Source organism: Anabrus simplex, chromosome 6 (genome assembly GCF_040414725.1).
Source record: "Anabrus simplex isolate iqAnaSimp1 chromosome 6, ASM4041472v1, whole genome shotgun sequence".
NCBI classification, from domain to species: domain Eukaryota; kingdom Metazoa; phylum Arthropoda; class Insecta; order Orthoptera; family Tettigoniidae; genus Anabrus; species Anabrus simplex.
Genome location: NC_090270.1, coordinates 192,802,429 through 192,825,200, shown reverse-complemented (window position 1 = coordinate 192,825,200; position 22,772 = coordinate 192,802,429). Strand labels below are relative to the sequence as shown.

General features: G+C 38.6%; 1 protein-coding gene across 1 annotated transcript in view; it reads left to right on the top strand.

Annotated features, from left to right (window-relative positions):
- Positions 1 to 4,417: 4,417 nt before the first annotated feature.
- The window catches only part of LOC136875647 (uncharacterized), a 124,735-nt gene continuing 106,380 nt past the window's right edge, over positions 4,418 to 22,772 (top strand). Inside the window, exon 1 of the mRNA XM_067149190.2 lies at positions 4,418 to 4,637. The gene's annotated coding sequence lies outside the window, so the exon portion shown is untranslated. The remainder of the gene's footprint in view (positions 4,638 to 22,772) is intronic.

Genomic DNA, 22,772 nt, shown 5'->3' with positions numbered 1-22,772 from the left:
CTACCCTGAAGACAAAATCAGGCTTTCGGATTCCAGGGTGCCTGACATTTTGAAGCTCGTGAGTGAATCGGAGCACCACAAGAACATTGCTAAATTCAAGAATAAGAGAAAATACTATTTTGGAACATTCAACATCAACTCCCTTATTCAGGTTGGAAAACTGAAACAGTTAACAGCGGAGCTACATAGACTCGACATCTCGATCTTGGCCCTCCAGGAAACGCGGTACATGGATGAAGAACCTTTTGAATCAGATGGGTTCAGAATCTTCAAAGGAAAGGCCGGGAAAAAAAAATCATGAAAAACGTCCCGCACCTGAGAACAGCCTTTGTAGTAAACAAAAAGTTTCTAAACACTATAGTCAACTTCAAGTGTGTAAACTCAAGACTATCACTCATGACGATCAAATCAGCGAATAAGAAATACACGCTGATAAATGCTCATGCACCAATAAATGAGGATAATAAAAAGAACCCCGATATGGTTGAAGAGTTTTGGGACAAACTGGGGGATGAAATACTAAAGATCCCAAAAAATAACATCAAAATTCTCCTGGGGGACTTCAATGCACAAGTGGGGCGGGAAAGAAAGTACATTGAAATAGTTGGACAATATCCGGCACACAACAGGACGAATAAAAACGGAGAAAGACTGATCAATTTATGCAATATGAACAACTTCAAACTCATGTCTACCCATTTCAAAGCACGCCCCAATAAAAAGAAAACATGGGTATCACCAAACCCCTTGTTAGGCGAATTTCAACTGGACCATGTAGCGATATCCAAGAACAATTACAAGGAAATTCATAACGTCAAAGTTAGAAAAGCAGTTAATGTAACATCAGACCATTATTTATCACAGATAAAGATGAATTTCATACCCGGACGAAAAACACATATCTGTGGCAATAGAGTGTCAAAAATTGACCGTGAATTGCTCATCCAAGAAAAGAGGGAAGAATACAGGAAAAAGCTACAGGTGCCAAAAAATTGGAATGAAGTGACAAAAAATCTGCAGGAGCCAGCAGTTGAATTAGCGTCTACGAAACGTCGAAGCAAGCATGCATGGTGGAATGCAGAATGTGAAAATGCAATCAAAGAAAGATTTGAGGCATGGAAATCATGGAATGAGAATAAGACTGTGACAAATTTAGAAAAATCACGAGAAATAAGGAAACAAACCCACCAAACACTGAGAAGAGTCAGAAGAGAACACCTTAGGGCAGAAGTCACAGAAATGGATGAAAACTTCAAGAAAAACAATACCAGATTATTCCATAGGGCCTTTAAAAATAGAATCAAAGGCTATATAGCACCGAGCCTGCATTTCAAGAAAACGGACGGAACTCTTGCCCTCAACAATAAAGATAACTGTGAGATCCTTGCAAAGTACTTTGAAGACCTCCTTAACTGTGAATCACCACGGGAAAAATTGGAGATTGAGAAGGACACAATCCAGAACCCAGATTCTGAATCACCAGATGAGGAAGAAGTAAGGGAAGTAATAAACTCCCTAAAGAACAACAAAGCATCTGGTGAAGATGGAGTAATAGCAGAACTGTGGAAGATAGCCAATGACGCCTTTATCACTGAAGTGACAGAACTGTTCCGGAATATTTGGAGAGATGAGAAAATACCAGAAGACTGGCTAGTGGCATTAATACACCCGCTACTTAAAAAGGGACCGAAAACAGACGTCAACAACTACCGAGGAATATCACTTTTATCTGTCACGTATAAGATTTTTTCTAAACTCCTATTGAACAGACTGACACCGCAAATTGACCACAAGTTGGGAGAGTATTAGGGTGGCTTCAGGAGAGGGCGCTCTTGTCAGGACCATATCTTGAGTCTAAAAATGATAATCAAATATTACAATGCGCGGGCAAAGAACATCTTCATCTCTTTCGTTGACTTTCAAAAAGCATACGATTCAATAGATAGAGACACATTGATGGAAATTTTGAGAGAATATGGCATCGATCAAAAAACACTCAACTTACTTAGGTTAACACTAACAAACACCATATCCAAAGTGAAATTTCGAGGAGAGATCAGCAAACCCTTCCAGATAAAAACAGGTCTGAGACAGGGTGACAGCTTATCCCCAACACTCTTCAACGTGGTTCTAGATAAGGTCATGAAAACACTGTGGAAACATAATGACTCAGGTGCTATAATAGGTAGTAAAAATAAACATGTCAAACCCAAGTGTTTGGCCTTTGCTGATGATTTGGCACTCTTCGCTGAGACAGAACAGGAAGCAATAACACAGATAAATGAACTACAGGAGATAGCCGAGAAAACAGGTTTAAAAATCTCCTTCACGAAAACAGAGATGATGAGCACGGACAGGAATTATGTGAAGAGAACAATGAAGACAAAATATGGCGAAGTGAAGGTCACAAAGCAGTTTAAATACCTGGGAGAAATTATCAGCAGCAAAGGGATGGATAAAGAGGCCATGGAAAATAGAAGACTTAAGTTGGAAAGGCTATACATTGCCACCAAAGCCATTTACAACAAAAATAATCTTTCCATCAATGCGAAACTAAGACATTATGATGCTGTGGTAAAACCAGTGATTCTGTATGGGGTGGAAACAGCAACACTAACGAACCTGGAAAAACTATTAAAGATTGAAAGGAGAATATAGAGGAGGATTTACGGCCCAAGGGTGGTAGAGGGAAACTACAGATTACGCTCAAATAAGGAGATATACAAAAGAACAGAAGACCTGGAAACAACAATAAGGAAAAGACGGCTGCGATTTTATGGACACATGGTCAGAATGGATCCAACAAGGTTAAATAAACAAATTTTTAATAAAATATACTACTTGAAGAGCCAGGGGGGATATGCCAAGCAGATGAAGGAAGAACTCAAGAGGTTAGGAATTGCAGATGAAGAATGTCGTGATAGAGACCAATTCAGGAAAAGACTTTCCAACATAAAAGTTCTGGTTGAAGAAAAGAAAGAGCGCAGAGGGGGAAGATGGACTGAAGAGAGAAGAGCGCAACATTCTGAAAGAATGAAGGCACTGTGGAGAAAGAGGAAGGAAGAAGGGATTATTAGAAGGAAGTGAAGTGGTATTGGCGTGGTCCTAAGTTTGGCTGGTTCGCAAGAAAGAAAGAAAGAAATAATAATAATAATAATAATAATAATAATAATAATAATAATAATAATAATAATACCGGGCGAGTTGGCCGTGCGCGTAGAGGCGCGCGGCTGTGAGCTTGCATCCGGGAGATAGTAGGTTCGAATCCCACTATCGGCAGCCCTGAAGATGGTTTTCCGTGGTTTCCCATTTTCACACCAGGCAAATGCTGGGGCTGTACCCTAATTAAGGCCACGGCCGCTTCCTTCCAACTCCTAGCCCTTTCCCATCCCATCGTCGCCATAAGACCTATCTGTGTCGGTGCGACGTAAAGCCCCTAGCAAAAAAAAAAAAATAATAATAATATTAATAATAATAATAATAATAATAATAATAATAATAATAATAATAATAATAATAATAATAATAACAGCTAGATGCATTCACCTGATATCTACTTATGAATTGTAAAACATTATTTTTCAATTCATTCAATAAAAGCATCATTATGTAACCTTTCCCATTCATAATAACAGTCCGGTAAATTTATTTATATGGGGCCGATGACCTCGATGACCCCCCTTTAAACAACAAGCATCATCATCATCATCATCATCAAATTTATTTATGGTAATTAATTAATGCAGGCCCTAAACGTTACGCCACTGGAATTGACGTACTAAACAATTTAAAGAAAAGTATTAGAGCTATTAAGAAAGTACTACTGTGGCAACACTGCGGGATATTGGGCTAAAAGATCTGGGATTCCCCTATTGCATAAGACGTGACGTAAGTCAGCAAAGTGAACAGCAACATTGTGCAGAGTTGCCGGATATATTCTTCCTTCCTTTTTTTAAAAATATTGGTCCTACTTTTGGCATATTCTGTGCCTTTTTGTAGTTTCTATACACCAAGTATCCCGTATTTTAGTGTTTGGCATCTCGCATTAAAGTATCGTACGTTATCTGCGTATGAAGACATCATGTAACTTATATTAAATATGCACCGAGACCAAGAAATGTGCGGATTGACGAAGTGCCGGTTGTGCTATTACTCTACACCTACCGTATAAGTGGCTAAGCATCTAGTTTTGTATGCCATTCCTTTCCTCCTTATCCTTGTCCCTAAGGAATCAGTAATGGATGCTATAGAATATGTTTTTCTTTTAATTGACTGGATCTTCTACCCCTGGTGTGCTTTCTTAGTGTAATTGAAAAGATAAAGACATCTGCGCAAGTATTCCGAGTTTGATAGGAACGATCGAGTGGCAGGAATGTGGCAACTCCGTGCACGTGCCTACCTCAGCATGTACGTATCGTATCAGTGTACTACTGCCAATGTGAGGTACCTTGGCGTTGACTTAGCGGCAATGGCTATGGCTACATTAGTTACGGATCTGTTCACTTTGATTCTGTTAATGACTGCCGGTGAAGACGATTCAGTCTTGTGTTGTCTGTGCAGTGAGTCACGGTTTAGTACCGTACGCTATCTCTCTGTTTACATAAAGTGAAGTTGTGAACATGCAGTCTCTTCAAAAAGTAAGTAAATCCATAGTCTTATGTTTATCGATAACAATCCTGAAACAGTCTACTGCCTAATTAATTCATGTTGTTATCAGGTTGTATGAATTAAATGCAAGCGTTTTAGTAATTCAGTAAGTCAGTGTTTGTACACGGTGTCACGTGATTTCAAGTGCCGATATGGAACTTTCATGCAAGCTCAAGTGTAGGTTATAAGGGGACGCTTTGTACAGAAAGCTCTCGGCGCTCGATCGAAGGCTTCAAGTATTGTGAAATTATCGACTTTATTCAATTAATATGGTTGGAATTGCATGATTTCGGCGCGCATAAATTTGACGGGTAATGTGGGTTACTTTTTTACTGTGACAATACCACTTGTAGGTCTTTATGTTACGTCCTTTTTTACCTGCTCACAATTCTGAAAGGGTATCGTATCGACCGGTTGTTCCGGTACAGGACAGTATATAAAATATATAATATCTTCCCTTTTAATCATGATTATGTTCCTAGAAATTTACTTTCAACAGAGTCGGAAACTGCTGTAACTAGGAAAGACCTGTTGTCTTTGAATCTGACCGTACCACAAACATAACCTGTGTTATAAGTTAATAACACCAACCTTGTTCACGTTGAATATGGAACATTTTGCCTAGAGGTGCAATTTGTAGACTGCTTCAGGCAAACATTCTTTATAATAGAAGTACGGTACCGGTATTGACTTGCAGTAATACTTTTTTAGCCGCCTCTCTTTAATTGTTTAGAAATGGTTCTGTATCTACTGTAAATTCCCTCTATCGCGTCTCTCAAGGTCCATCGTAGCCGTGTTCAACTCTTTCAAGGACCTTCATTACGTAAAGTGGGGTAACTTCAGCCTTACAGGGTAAATTCGGCCACTGATAAGCAGCAACACTTATTTTCTCCTGCCCCCTACACCTGTACTGAAAAAGATGAACCACTTGCAACAACTAAAATGCACATACAGTACAATAGAATGCTGTATCAACAGTCGGTAGTCCAAATAACATTGGCGGGCTCGTTGTTGAGTCAATCGATTTTTTTCGCAGACCCGACTATTGTTTTGTCTGCTAACAGCAGAAAACAAACTGTTCTCTAGCCCCAGCATTCGATTATCCATTCCAGTGGTTTATGGGGTCAAAATGTTAGTACTTCTGGTTACTGATCAACACACTTTGATGCATTTTATTCAGATAGGTTTTTCAGGGAATACTTTTGTGATAAAAGTTACCCTCTTCCGGGGTAACTTCGGCCATGCCAAGAACATACAGGAAAACATTACGTGGCCGCGGATATTGTAATTACAACCCTGTTTACTTCAAGAATGCTTTAGAAGAGATTAATAAAGGCACAGTACGGTAACAATAAATGGGGAAGTTTATCTTGTCAGGGAGGGGAAAGACTGTTCCCATTTTCAATGATAAAAAGACGGATCAGTTGACATTTAAGAACTTGATTGACGGCCCAGTTATTTTCTAATTTAGAAGACAGTGTATTACGAGGACAGTCTACGAGATTGGTTCTCTTCCGACCTCCTTTTCTCTCCTTACAGTTGGGCTTTATGATTTCCGTACCTTTTATTTATTATTTTTTGTACCATCATAAATATTTATGCAATGCAACGTGTAATTTGTAATATCATACAATGCTTGTACGCTAAATAAAATGGTTTCTTTTTGGGGGAAAATGTGAATTTGATCACTATACATCTGTTTCACCACCAAATCGTTTTAATTTGTGATTGTTGATACTGGGCACTCTGCAGGTAAAAAAAAAAAAAAAAAAAAAAAAATCACGGTGGCCGAAGTAACACTACATCGAAGAAAACTTCGTTTCTCGAGTTATTTTTAGGGCGGCCAAAGTCACCTCAAAACATGGGGTACCGGGCGAGTTGGCCGTGCGCGTAGAGGCGCGCGGCTGTGAGCTTGCATCCGGGAGATAGTAGGTTCGAATCCCACTATCGGCAGCCCTGAAAATGGTTTTCCGTGGTTTCCCATTTTCACACCAGGCAAATGCTGGGGCTGTACCTTAATTAAGGCCACGGCCGCTTCCTTCCAACTCCTAGGCCTTTCCTATCCCATCGTCGCCATAAGACCTATCTGTGTCGGTGCGACGTAAAGCCCCTAGCAAAAAAAAAAAAAAACCATGGGGTAACTCCAGCCACTCTTTCGATAATCATAAGTCATTACCGGTACTAAATAACAAGTAGAAGTATGTTCATATTTAAAAATGAAGAAGAAACATGGCTTAACTTATATTATATTTTTCATAAAATGAGAGGGAATATTTCACATTTTAATTTTTAAAATATATAAGAAAGTGGCCGAAGTTATCCCGTTGATACTCCATGAAACTCCATTGTCTGACTTGGAGCATCTGAGAGTATTAAAAAAAATACCTAGGCCTACCTAACCCACGTTGTTACGGTTATTTAAACGGGAGAATTTTATATCGTCTGTAGGCAATGAAACAAACTATTTTGGTTGAAAGTGTAAGCCTAAAAACGTATTTCATTGCAGAACTGAACTGTGTCTAATCGCAATTATGGTAATCTAAATACCGGTACCGTACCGTACTGTATTCGTAGCGTTTTGCTCAACAAACTTTCCTTTCAGCGAATTAATTATATGGTACGCGAGCAAGCATTTGCAGATTGTATCCGTCTTCTTGACTGAATGGATAGCGCACGACCTTCATTTCAAAGGGTCCCAGTTTCGATTCCGGCCTGGGTCGGGGGATTTTAACCCCGTGTGGTTGAATACGTGGTCCATCCTCAAACGTAATCGTGAACGGAGAGAAAGCTTTGAAATGTGGTGCTGGAGGAAAATGTTAAGGATTCCTTGGACAGCTCATCGCACGAACACATCAATTCCGAACCAACTTCAGATAAAAGCTCGTCTATCGTGTAAGATCTCTCAGCGGATTGCACGCTACTTTGGACCATGGGCGCCCATATAACAGTTTCTTGGGGGGGGTACGTAGTAATTAATATTTTTGAAGATGAATGGCGATTTGTATTCTGCGGTAGAATACCTACGGTATCCGCTGCCTGTTGGTGGTGGACGGTACTACCGCTTTTACGTAATACCAAATACAGTAGAGACAATACGCGACACGCATTTCGCCTTGCTAAAATGGGAGACAATTCGACGGTGGCGCTCCTAGTGACTTGACCTGAACAAATCGCGCTAAATTCAAATATCAATGGAAATGTATATACGGAAATGGATAAATAAATTACGTCTAGAAAGAAAGTGGTATTAAGATATTAACTTCGAAGTTGCTAAAGCAATTCAAAGACTGAAATTAGACACATAAACAAGATATGAAATGGGCTGCTGTGAAAGGCTTGATCTTTCATTTATGCATTACTTTTTTTAGCTTTAGCATTCCTGCCTGAATTTTTACGGTTGGATTTGTCTTTTTCTCATTTAAAAAACATTGTATGATCACATTAAGACACTTGTCAATAAAAATATCGGCACATTCCTTACACACATGATGCAATGAATTAACATTTAAAAGCTGGACAATTTTCCTCTTAACATGAAGCCTACTAACAGAAAGAAAATTTATATATTTCCGGCTTTAATCTGAGAAGAGGGATTAAAGAAAGAAAAGTATGAAAATGTTGTCGATAGTGATGCTTTGAGGAATATTTACACACAATTAGAGTAAAAATGTAACATACCCTTGGCTGTATAGTCGAGGATTTTTAAAGTCGCTGGCCTGGAAATGATCTGAACCGATCTTATAATTCTTATATAAGCGTAACGTCCCTTCTTTCTTGTACACCTTATCCAAATCACTTCTGTGACATTTCAAAACCCACAGATCACACCTACAACAACACATCGGTATTGGAGGTTAACTGCTGCACTATACAATAAAATATGCATATTACATTTTATGCCGGTTAAAATATGGGTCGAGCAGGTCAGGAGATTATGAAGTACTATAAAAATCTCTGTCACTGGAAGAATATATATGCAAACACAATATTACTTACATGTTCTTGTCACGAGGGAACCTGAAGAACAACCGTGCATTTTTCTCTACTTCGTAATTACTGCAGCCAAACGCAGCACATACCTTTCCCCTCATGTTGAGGGGAGATATCAAGGAATGACACATGCTACTATTTAATTATGTCAACTCACTGAAAACGCATAAATAACTCCAAAAACTTCACACAAAAATACACGTGCTCTTATGAGAGAATCAGTACTATTCAGGTCTATCCGCTAGAGTGAGCTCCAATAGCTGTCCCTCGATATCTCACTCAGTGTCGCATATTGTCTCTACTGTATTTGGTAATACTGACTTTTACATCATTTTCTTGCAAGGAAAACACCTGACTACATTAGATTTTTGCCTTTCCCTGAGAGCTAGAGGGGGGGCTGTGGCCCCACATTGCCCCTGGGTATGGGTGCCCTTGCTTTGGACATATAATGCATAGAGATGGTACCTAGTCTTCAAAAGCTGATTGTTGAGGGCAAAGTCCAGGGAACCAGACAACGAGGACGAGTACCAACGCGATGGATTGACATGGTGAACGGCCCCCTACAGAGTTCTCTCAGAGGAACCACATTGAAAGCTTTAGACAGGGAAGAATGGCGGAGTATGGTTCATCGGCTAGAGGGCTGAATATTATGATAGTCACGACGCCTCAGTCATGAGGCAAAACGAAGTAGAAGAAGAAGAAGAAGAAGAAGAAGAAGAAGAAGAAGGTTGAATACTTTGACTCAGGGATTGGATATTTGTTTTTGTCCTAACAGGTTCCCTTTCAGTTACAGCATACCACACTAAGAAACATCTCAAAATCATACGATAGTGAATACATCCGTCCACTAGGTTTGGCGTTACGAAGGGCCGTCCGGCTTTAAAACAGGGCGAAATCCACAAATGCGACAGCGTTCGCACCCGCGACCCTACCAGGGTGTGGGATGATGATGATGATGATGATGATAATAATAATAATGTGCGAACTATAGCACGGATTCAAGCTTTCGTTTACGCTGAACATTGTTGAACCTACTTCATTGATTATGTGATTGCATTCATTTTTATCGTACTTCGACCGGTAGACCTACTGGAATCTTACCGAGCCTCGTAGTGTAATTTTTTTTTTTTCAATTTGCGTGACGTAGCACCGGCACAGGTAGGTCTTACGGCGTTGATGGGATAGGAAAATAGTAGGAGTGGGAAGGAAGCGGCCGTTGCCTTAATAAGGCGCAGGCCCGGGATTTGCCTAGTGTAAAAATGGGAAACCACGGAAAAGTATTTTCAGGGCTGCTGACAGTGGAGTTCGAGCCCACTGTCTCCCGAATGTATTGATGGTACATTCAATAATTAGGAAGAAAATAGCTTAAACCAAGACAATCTACCTAGCGAAAATGTTCGCGGTAGGTACTCGTTATCATGGTAACTTATAGGGAACCGGGTAACCAACATTACTCACCATCAGTATTTGTAATGCATTATGTTACTAATGCTTGGCCTTCAACTGAATTTCGGGTGCATTATTGAAGATTTCTACTGTACATGCAGGGTATAAGATTTTTTAAAAAATTGCACGTCTCTTAACGTTATCCAGAAACAGCAGGGGGAGGTTCCCGTACGTTGTTTCCAATGTAAAGTGCAAGTTGCGGAGTTGTGATTATAACGGCAGGCTCACTTGCCTACTACCATTCATAATCGATTAGGTAAGTTTTGATAGGTAAGTTGTCATTGTAACGCGAGGCCTCATTACCTACTGTGGGGTCACAATCGATTTTGGGGAGTTTTTGTTACAATGGCAGGCGTCCTTTCCTACTGCCAGATAGATTACAGTTGAGGAGTTTTTATTATAATAGCAGGCACCTTCCCTACTGCCAGTCAAAATTAGGTTGGCTGTTATCATTATAATGACAGGCCCCTTTTCGTAATGATGGTCACACCGAAGTGGTGAGTTTCCAATATAATAGAAAGGCCACTATGCCTAATGCCAGTCACATTTTAGATGGGTAAATTTGTTTATAATGGTGGGCACACTTGCTTACGCCCAAACACAGTCGGTTAGGGGAGTCTTGAAAGAAAAAATTTGCACGCTTCCTTGACTTCTGCCAGTCAAATCGAGAAGGAAATTATTAATTACAATGGTAGTCTCTTCTTACTATAGTTAGTTATAAAGGAGTTGGAGAAGGATCCCATTTCTACCGCCAGTCAAAGTCGATGCGGAGGGTAATGATTGCAGTAGCAGATGCCTTCCTGCTAAGAGTCACTATCGATGTAAAATATTAATTATAATGGCAAACACACCCTTTCTACATCGCTAAAAGTTGACATCAGTGAATATCGATCGCCATACGAAGTATATGCATGTTTACAATATTGCAAACCTTCACATTTCCAGATTAACTGCTGCTAAATGATACATTACATCGACAAACGGATCGTACCATAACACGCCTCATTTAGCGGTCTAAATGGCTGGTCTTAAGATATTTTCTCCTCTCTCATCTATTTATGGGTAAAATTGAGTTAGAAACGTTGAATAGGGTGAAACATGGGTAAGGTTTTCTCACAGTGCTTTACTTTTGGGTACTAATATGACAGCTACAAACATAGAATTTGCTCACGTATGAATACTGGGTGGGCTAATGTTCATGTAGAATTAGATGATTCCACTTTTCATATAAGTGATTCTAACTATGAATTATACATGTACAAAGAGCAAAATGTAGGTATAATCAAGAATTAGAGACAAATCTAACATATTAGGAATAGAGATACGACGAAATGTCATAGGACCAATGTTGTAGATCACTCCAAATTGAACAGAGATTTTGCCATCCGTTTTGTGATAGGACTTGCCGTTTAGCTGCGAAATACCTCAAAACGAAGGTCTGCACCGTCATTAAAATTGCCTCCAAATTTTGATATTCTTTGGGGATAAAAAGTGAAAAATTTAAAGATCTTGGAAGTTTTTTTTGTCGGTTACCAGCTAAAACGTATAATTTTGCCTAATTTCAATTTTCTAGCTTGTCTGGCAGATTGTGCTGCAATCTTTATTTTGGGCGGGGGATAAAATTTAGGACATTCAGGAAACTATAGCTAAAAATATGCAGATGGTCGTTTTTACCCCTTAAATGGATAGCTGTATGAAAATTTTGCCAAAATAGTCAATGCACAGACACATGGTCGTCACAATTTTATTTATATAGATAATGAATCTGCTCCACATGCAATACCTTCTGCAAAACCGACCGTTCATGATATCTCCCTTATTAATCTTCCTGTCTAAAAAATGTCCACAAGAAAAAAAAAGTTTTAAAAATGGATTTCCATCAAGTTTGATCAATTTTCAGTCAGGTTGGTCTTGTTTTTATTGTGAGAGAGTAAAATCACCGTTTCAGTTCCCTATAAACCTCCAGTCCATTCTGGGAATTTGAAATGGTATGGACCTTAAAACCTACCTTTGGACAGGTGGATGCTAAATATAAAGTTTCATTGCAATATCTTCAGTAGTTTTCAAGTTATAAGAAATACGCTTTACACACACTGGCTCTTGAGTTAAGTCTGGTGGGACTTGTATCGAAAAACGGTCTGTTAATGATACCTCCCTTATTAATCCTCATATCAAAATGATGCACTTGAGAAAAAAGGTTTAGAAATTGATTTCCATTAAGTTTGGTTGTGTCTATTTTGTGGGAGTGCATAATCATGGTTTTGGTTTCTAAATATGAAGTTTGGTAGAAATATATCCAGTAGTTTTCATGTTATAGACACACAGACACCAAAGCTAAAAAAAATATGCAAATGGTCATTATTACACCTGAAATGGTTAACTGTACGGAAATTTCGCCAAAATAGTCGGTATACAGACACGGTCATTACGATTTTATTTGTATAGATTACAGTAACAGTTGGATCAGTTACTGGTAACACCCAGTATTGGCTTAATTCTACCTTCTTTTGTTGTGTTTACTTCTCGAGCTGCTTTATGTCTTAGTTATGCCTGTAAGAGATTGCATCAATAACAGCTTCTTTTTTTTTAAATTATAGTAATTTGTTCCTTGCACCTTTTTTGTGGCTTGTCACTGCATTTGTTAATAAAATTATAATCCAAGTCTTTATCTGAAGATTGTGGATAGAAAAATTCAACTATGTTGAAGCTGGATGAAGATGCTTCTTAGTTTTATGAGTAGCCTACAACAACATTGATTTAAAACAAACAGTAGATTGGAAAGCTAGTCCTTTTGATTATTCACATATAACTTACAATGACTGGGTGGCATGCCTGACCAACTGCTGTTTCATAATGAGTATGCTATAGTTTAAGGTTAGATCGCTTTTACATCTTAATCAAGCGAGCGAGTTGGCCATGCTGTTAGGTTAGGGGCGCACATCTATGAGCTTGCGTTTTGGAGATAGTGGGTTCGAACCCCACTGTCAGCAGCCCTGAAGATGGTTTTCTGCACTTTCCCATTTTCACACCAGGTAAATGCTGGGGCTATTCCTTAATTAAGGCCATGGCTGCTTCCTTCCCATTCTTGGTCCTTTCCCATCCCACCATCACCAAAAGACCTATCTGTGTTGTGTTGTAAATCAACTTGTAACAAAAAAAAAAACCTTCATAATCCATCTCTGATGTTTTGGACTGCAGGATTTTTACATTATTAGCCTATAGTGTGATAGGGAGTACCTAAAGTATTTCTGCTCATCTAAATATATCCTCTACCAGGGGAGCTTCTCAAGGGGGTTCCCGGTTTGTACAACCCACACTGATTCTGTTGGTAGATTATTTTAGAGTTTTCATTAATGACTTTTCTTTGTTTCTGGAGCAATTGATAACATTATTGGCTTGCTAGGCCTGTTGTAACTTCACCTGAGCCTCATTAGCCATAATGTTTTCAGGATTCCTGTAGGGCCTTCATGCCTACCATAGCATTCCTAGGGCACTCAAACTGTACTTCACCCACACGGGCAGTTACCTACTTCCTGATAAGTGAACAGGTTAGAGACCAGTTCTTTAAATGTGTAAAAGTTCAATATGTACAGAGAAGTACAACAGAGGGGCAAATGGATTTTATATAACACATACTATGTGCCCATACTGACTTATGCACGAGATATGAGCAGGTACCGAAGGAAAGAGATAAAAGTAGGGTGCAGGGCTGAGAGATAGTTCCTTACAAGTAGGAATGGAGTGTCAAAATTAGGTACACAGAGGAATGAAGGAGTGAGAAGAGGCTGTGAAAGAGGAACCTATGACAGCTAGAATCAAAAGATTAAGATTACAGTGGTATGGGCATATGCAGAGAATGAATGAGGTAAGTTTGTTGAGAAGGATGTCTGATATGAGAATGGAGGGAGGGATACCTAGAGGAAGGCCAAGAGACAGATAAATGGCTGCAAAGAGTTACGGAGGTTGTACAGGCCAGAGGACTCCAGTGGAGATAAATAGAAGAGAACAGAATAAGAGCAGACAGAAGACAGTGGAGAGCTCGTGTTCCCAACACATCTGGCCGAAGGCTGGAAATTGTCATAGATGATGGTGATTTATGACTGTCCATAGCTGGCATCTTGTTTTTTTACCTACCCCTACAGGAGCCTTTACATCTGTAAGCAAGTTGCAAACCTACGGCAGAGATGCCAACTACTACGGATTTTCCATAATTCCTATTGGTTTTTCTCATGTTCTGTGGCAATACGGAAGCGGTACTGATTATCACTGATTTTATGAAATTGAAATGCTTTTTATAAATTCTCTATTTCTCTTGTGAGCATGAAAAAGAATGTTCATAGATTGGAGATTCGTTTAGAAAATAGATGGTAAAGAAATGACAATATAACGATAACCTTTTTCGATGAATATCAATTCCTAGCTGTTTATATTCTATTCTCTATAATTTAGTAATGAGTGCTTTTGTTGCAAATTTTTGTCGGGTAGAGCTTGCATGTATTTCTGTGAAGTATAGAACAAAATAAAATATTGTGTAAATTTGAAAACAATGAAGAGCTGAGTGATCGTGGACGAAAATGAATTTGTAGGAAATCAACACTATTGAAAGTGGTATATGGAAGAGTTTGAAAGTTTTTATGCCTGTTCATCGAAAATTTCACTGAAGCACGTGTTTTGTGAAATATGCGAGTGTGTTTTTCCATGTAAACATGGAGGACATGGTAACTGTCCAGGAAAGATGAAGAGTAAGAATGCATTGGAAGGGCAATTCAGGACATTGTCATCTATTTTTTACTATTAGTGTTATACGGGATGAATGTTAATTCACATTTTTTTGGTTGAATCAGGGGCGTATTTTCCTTGCATGCAAGGCATTCATTGCATGCATTATGATAGGGCAAGGACCTGCCTGAAGTATGATTGTAGGTTGTGTTTTTTTTTTTTTTTTCTAGGGGCTTCACGTCGCACCGACACAGATAGGTCTTATGGCGACGATGGGATAGGAAAGGCTTAGGAGTTGGAAGGAAGCGGCCGTGGCCTTAATTAAGGTACAGCCCCAGCATTTGCCTGGTGTGAAATTGGGAAACCACGGAAAACCATTTTCAGAGCTGCCGATAGTGGGATTCGAACCTACTATCTCCCGGATGCAAGTTCACAGCCACGCGCCTCTATGCGCATGGCCAACTCGCCCGGTTTAGGTTGTTTCAAGGCAAGTATTATTAATTTCATCTCTCAGAAGTTCAAAAGTTTCGCACAACTGCACTAGTTCCGTTGCTTGACTACATGTGGTGCTGGTGTAGTCTCGCCATCTAATCCACTGTAGAAAGAAAGAGACAGCAAATAGAGGAGTTAAGGGTGTAATGCATTCAATCTTAAAATTGCATTCCGTGGTAGACATAGTTCTGAAACCCTCTGCATGATGTCACTTTGTCACCATTTACGTGCTACCCGCTGCTGCCTGTCAGCAGCTTCGGAGAAAGTCGGAATGTCCAAGGTATGAAGGTAACAGTCGAGCGTCAAGCACGGATTACCCACTGGCGAGATGAGCTTTCTTCGGTACGTATCCCATGTGGCTGCTCCATTTTCCAAGACTGGCCTTTACGACGATAGCCAGCCAAAAGTTTTGTGGAGGTTTTTTAAAATTTATACTCTGTTGCTGTTAATCCATTCAAATAAGTGCCAGTATTTTTCTACCTTGATCTAATGCAGAGGGAGAAGGTCCTTTCAGTCAGCTGAACTTTTGAATAAAGATGTGTACCAGACTTCACGCCAAAAACGCACTTAACAGTGTTAGGAAGACCTGTTTCATGTAATATTATGAATTCTCTGAAAGTGCCTTGTGTAAGACAGGAACCTCAGCTGCATATTCCAATTGCAACTACACCAGAAGAGAAACCTAAGTCTTCTCATTTATTAGGTATCTTGTAGTTATGCATCCATTTAATATTTCAATATTCCCCTCATGTAGACCTAGTTCACAAAATTTCATGTAGTGACATTTTAACCCAAACCCTCTGCATTAGGACTGATGTCTATAGTGGAGATGGAGGCACATTCGTGCATGTGGGGCTATGCCCTTTCTCCATTGACCAGTTTTGAATTGTATCTAGAATTTGTGGAGTTGGCAACACTGATTCTAGCAGCTCCCCAAGTTGAGTAAAACTACCCAACATACACTTAAACTGAGCAAACAGATCTATTCAATTTACAGTAGTATTGGCTTTCTTGTATAGGCTAAACAAATAAGAAAATAACACAAATATTAACATCACCCTACTCTTAAGAGAGTTAGTGTGGAGAAAAAAAAAAATCATTCCATTTGACTGAACGTAATTTATAGGCTAATCCAATAGAAAAGTTAGGGCATATAAGGTGGAATAAAAACATTTAAACCGGGTGAGTTGGCCGTGCGGTTAGGGGCACGCAGCTGTGAGCTTTCATCCGGGAGATAGTGGGTTCGAGCCCCACTGTCGGCAGCCCTGAATATAGTTTTGTGGTTTCCCATTTTCACACTAAGCAAATGCTGGGGCAGTACTTTAATTAAGGCCACAGCCAATTACAACTCATAGCCCTTTCCTATCCCATCGTCGCCATAAGACCTATCTGTGTCACTTCATCAGATTAAAAGGGCATTTTTCATATTCCTTAAATCACGCGGAATAAAAATAAAATCAATTTGAAAATATATGCAATTATTAGGCTATATAGCCGTTGCGTTTGAAATTATTGCTATGTGACAATGTTGTCGAAGTACTGACATGCAGCACATGTAATTATGAACGATAATTCTTTAATAGAAATTCGCACAATATTGAATGTTAGATAATTAAACCTTACAGGCCAGAGTTCTAAGCTGAAATATTTCACACAATTTTTCTGGGCACCACACAGTGATTGTAAGAATTTTTTTTTTTTTTGTGGTGATTTTCCTAAAGAGCAATTCAGTAAATTGATTGAAGTCAATGGAAAATATTTTGATACAGTACAGCTTAAATCAGAAATTAGGGCAATGTTCACTTCTGAACACTTTAAAGATAAGACTGTGGCACAAATCCAGAAGTTCCTATTGACCAGTGGTCTCCATAGTGGTCTTGGTGAGCTTTATAAATAGTGTATATTGGCCCTTCCATCCGCAATTCTTAAAGTCAAAGTCGTCTCTCTGCATTAGGAATGATGTCTATAGTGGGGAGGGAGGCACATTCGTGCATGTGGGGCTATGTCCTTTCTCCATTGACTATTCCTGAATTGTATCTACAATTTGTGGAAAACAGCACCAACAACAACAACAACATCTTGTTGAAAGCATGTGAGAACTTCTACAGTGACGTCACTAAGGAATTCTGAAAAAAGAATAGTAGGGTCGAATTCACCTACATTTAATTAGGGTGAGTAGAATGGGAATTTACTAAATACATTGTGCTACTGCATGGTAACTAGTACTAGTTGCATGCCTCCGTGGGGAATCCAGGATATGCCACTGGGGTGAATATAACCTTCCCTTATCTCCAACAGACCATGGTACTGTGGACAACCACCTTTGAAGATTGGCATCTCTACTACGGAATCTAATTTATAGAGGATTTCGGCTTGTGGGGGAACAGGGGGGGTTTAAGAGTGTGTTCTGCTTTTTTACTGAGAGATTTTCACACTCCCTGACATGGTCCTAACATACTTACAGAAGAAATTAAAAGCATCCAGAATGTTTCTGTTTAATTTATTTGGCCTATACAATGAACTACTGTATATTTTGCATAGAAACAAGAAAAACTCTCTCTCTCTCTCTCTCTCTCTCTCTCTCTCTCTCTCACATTAAGGTACTGAGGCGGCGTTATTCTGAAACTCACGAGGATATAGCACTTGTTATATTATCGTTTCCGTTGTCACCCAACAGCTAGTCAATTGGAGTTGTTAAATGAAAATGAAAACTGTTCCTAATTGTGACTCTGTAGAATGAATGTGCAGGTTTTTTCCCACCTGGTGGCCATGATCGTTAAGGTGTCGAGTCTTTATTGTTCTGATGCTGTGGTTAATTTCTAATCACTATATTGCATGCCAGACATCTGGTTTCACTTCCGAATCTCTGCAGTGAGGGCATGTGATGCTGTTGATGGCGATTCATCTGGGTTATTTGACAAGAATAGGTGACAGAGTGACACCAGATTTCACCCTTGATGTACCTCATTATTATTATTATTATTATTATTATTATTATTATTATTATTATTATTATTATTAATCAGTCAATTTCCACTGATCTACATTTAGGGCTGTTGCCCATATAGCAGATTCCCTATCGGTTGTTTACCTTGAAATATATGTAAATAACTATAATAATCAGTGGCGAAGCTATTAGTTAATGAATGGGTAGGCAGGAAATCTTACCTTTAAGTTTCTTGTAGAGTAGTTCCAAACGTCAAGTTTTCATGGTTGCAAAATGGTCAGTCACTCGGTCCTTCAATACTTGATCGATCACTCATTAATTCCTTCACAGGCATTTTCTCGATAGAAATGGTATTAAGACTGCTGAGTCTTTCATTGTTCATTGTATTACGCAAGTATGTTTTTATCCTCTAGAGCAGGGGTTTCCAATTTGTAAGGGCTCGAGGGCCAGTTTGGAAACCTTAGTCATGTTCATGGGCCGCACTTGAATAGGCCAATTTTTGTAAAATTCTGCAAATAGTACAGAAATACCGTTATGAAATAATATGCATAGTTCAATTGAAATGAGGGTTTGATAATTTTAATTGCTTAAAACATTATTTTAAAATTGCATAAAAGAATGAAATTGGGAGCCGGGCTGAGTGGCTGAGATGGTTGAGACGCTGGCCTTCTGACCCTAGCTTGGCAGGTTCGAACCTGGCTCAGTCTGGTGGTATTTGAAGGTGCTCAAATACATCAGCCTTGTGTTGGTAGATTTACTGGCACGTAAAAGAACTCCTGTGGGACAAAATTTTGACACCTCAGCGTCTCCAAAAACCATCAAAAGTAGTCAGTGGGAAGCAAAAATAGCAACATTATTACATGGAATTTGGATTTTAAATGTTTTAAAATTAAAAATAATCTATTGAGAACAAGTGAATACTTGAAAAGAGGAACTAGTATTAAAGAATAATTAGTTTTGACTTGGGTATATATGGTGTATATAAATTAATACGTTTTTGAGCGAGCTATTAAATATTTTTGCGACTTTTCTTCACATTATTTCTTATAGTGCTCTCGCGGGCCACAAAAATGGCTTCGTGGGCCACATGCAGCCCGCGGGCCGCCTTTGGGAAACCTCTGCTCTAGAGAATGCTCATACTCGTTCCAGAGGAAGCTGTGGTCACAGGAAATGTTAATATTAAACAAATTAATTTTGACACTTCCACATACATTGGTTTGAGGTCATTGAGGACAATATAATGTAAACGTTTTTGAGGGGACAAATGTTTTTCTATATCGGAATAATCATTTTCCAATCTTTCCCTGTTAAAAATGGGGTAAATGTTTATAAGACTGTTCAGTTTAATAGCAGGGAAACTCTCTTTGTAAACTATGAACTGAGTTGGATCCAACAACTCGACAATCTAGCTGCTTTCAAAATCACCAAACCGCATTTACGTTTGTATAATTAAGGTGTCAAGAACTTCATATGTTAAAATTTTGAGCGTTTAGAATGTTCCGTCACCTACACTTATCTCGCTATTTATTTTGCAACATTTTTCAACGCAAGAAGGTAGTGTTTTCTGATCGCATGTTCTTGAGGATACCGGTCGTTTTTCTAATTTCAGTATTGCACAGAATTACATCAGATGTGCTTTTGTGTTGCAGTAGAGCAAAGAGATTGTATAAATAAAAATTTCTCTATAGAGACAGAGCAAATAAATTAATTGGCCTTCTTGAGTATGGCAAGCAACTCTACAGCTGAATTGTACGACTCACTGTCCCAACCCTCAACATTCTCTGCAATGTCTTCAAAACACCTGTCTTAGATCATCATAGTGTGAAAATATTGTGTGGACTGCTCTCGAATGAAAGCTCCAGTGGGTAGTGCATGCTTGTGGAAGTCTGAATCCTTTGGATTCCAGAAGATGAGCTCTTTTTGAGGTTCTACTATAAAATAAATGAAACACTGTTAAATTATTATGAATGAAGAGCCTGACTAATTTTATTGTTTTGAAGCAATGGAGAAGAACGAGGTTTAACTTGTGGTCATAACAGTGTAGAAATATTGCCCTTGGGCAAACTTACTTAACGTAATGCTGAACACGCCCATGCCTTCTCGCCATTGTGGAGCACCCATCATATATTTGACATACAACTTTATCAATCACTCCCCACTTTCGCAGAATATCGACAATTAATTCTCATAAGCCTGATGCAGTCTTATCAATCAAAACATCATAAAAACCTATGAATCTTTCTGTGGGACCCTGTTTTGAGCAGAACTGGAACATTACACGAACTTGGGATCTGTTTGATATGTGTAAGGTCTCATCTGTTTGAATACCAATGAAATCACAAGAATCTATAGTAATCGCCATGTAATGAAATACCCCAGAAAGTAAATATCGCTGCCCGATGCTCTTCTTTTCTCTTTTTTGTAAATGATAAAAGTTAAGATGAAATAAATCAAGATATTCATAATTAAGTCGGTTTCCACGCTCAATGAGAAATTAAGGAAATAAACACCCTTTCTCACTCAAATTAATGTTACATATATCTGTCTTTATTTTGATATACAGTAGGCATACTATAACCATATTCTTGAAAAGAGGGGCGTGTTAAACGATGCAATTTGTTTAATAAGTCTTTGCAGTGTGATTTTCGAAAGTTCCAGACATCCAATGACTTCCCTTTCTTTTGCGCGAACATTTCCTTCTCTTTTCAATACCAGTAACCAGTAAGGAGAGAGATAGGGCATATTTTCAGCCTGCAGGCTGGTTATATCTTCACGGTTATCAGGAAACATATAGGAATACTAATGTGCCAAGCTACGTGAACGGAAATTAGGTCAGCTTTCAAGCTCACTGCAGAATTGAATATTAGTTCTACTATCTACTTCTATCGTTTTCACATACACCGAGGTGCCAGTATTTCGTCCCGCAAGAGTTCTTTATGTACCAGTAGATCTAGACATGAGGCTGGCGTATTTGAGCACTTTCAAATACTGCCGAACCCGAATCCGCCAACCTGAGCTAGTCATACATTCTCTCCTTCACTCGCTTAAATTAATTTTAAACATTTCCTGCCTTTATTCTGATGTATGCATTACTATAACTGCATTTTTAAAGGAAGGGGGGAGTGAATATAGATTGTATAATTCATTGCGATTTCTGCAAGTTCAAGGACTTACCACATAAGACATATGTCCTTCCTGTTAATAATAATGCTAACAGCTTTACATCCCACTAAGAACTTTTACGGTTTTCGGCATTTGGCATTTTAAACATACTTTCAGCTTACAAGTTGGTGTATCTCAAGCTTTCAACATTACGGAAACCAATGTACAGGAGCACTATGAGTCAAACAACATTACCAGATTTTTACATATATATTGGCTTAAATCACATGAAGACAGGTTGTGAGGCAAGAATTGGATAGGAAAGAGGGCTAGGATTTAAAATGTAAATAAGCATACAGACACAGCACTAGCCTGAAATGAAAATGACGGGGGGAAAAAAACTTCAGACCTGCCGACTGTGGGGTTCAAATCCATCACCATCTCCTGAAACCAAGCTCACAGCAATATGATCAAACTGCACAGCCAGTTCACTCAGTTTCCTATGACGCGTAATAGGCCTACCACATGGGTGACCCACTTACCTGTATATGGATCTTCAATTCTTCAATTATACATGTATGCAAAAACATTATGCACCTTAGTAAGAGGTACTTCCCTAGTTGGTTCTCCGATTGTTGCACGTATAACAAATATGTTTGGGAAGAAATACTTTAATTTTATATTTATTTATATTATAAAGAAGTCATGTTGTCATAGCAAAACGAATATGCAACGAAGAAATGAATCCGAAGAGATAAGCCTTATTTACTGCATTAAATATTAGTTTATTTACATGTTAAGCGATGTGTAGTAGTAAGAATAATAATAACAACAACCAACGTGTGCAATAAGGAAAAAGGAAATAAATACAAGTAAATATAAATATAATTTACAACATTTAGAGCCATTCCATGGTCACTGAATTACAAAGCAGATGTTTGAATAAACAAACATAATAAACATGAATACTAATATTTAAAAAGCAAAAAGCAAAGTCATCTCCGTACAAACCATGAAAGCCATTGGAAGGGTGGAACGTGAAGGCTTCCACTATCCATGACGTTGGCACTTGGTGGGGTGGGATGGAGTGGTTAGCTCTATGCATGACCGCCTTTGCCCCCAATAGTTAACCTGGTACTCATTTATCATACGCAAAACATTCCTTCCAAATTATGTTAAACCCCTGTCACTCATTATTATTATTATTATTATTATTATTATTATTATTATTATTATTATTATTATTATTATTATTATTATTATTATTATTATTATTATTAATACATTATTAATAAATTGCAAATGGGAAATATCCTGGTGGCAACGGTCACTTACAGTAATGTGATAATAAAGTTAACATAATTACCCAACTACAACAAACAAACAAACAAACAACAAGAGTACAAGAAGCAGATATATGGAAGGAAAA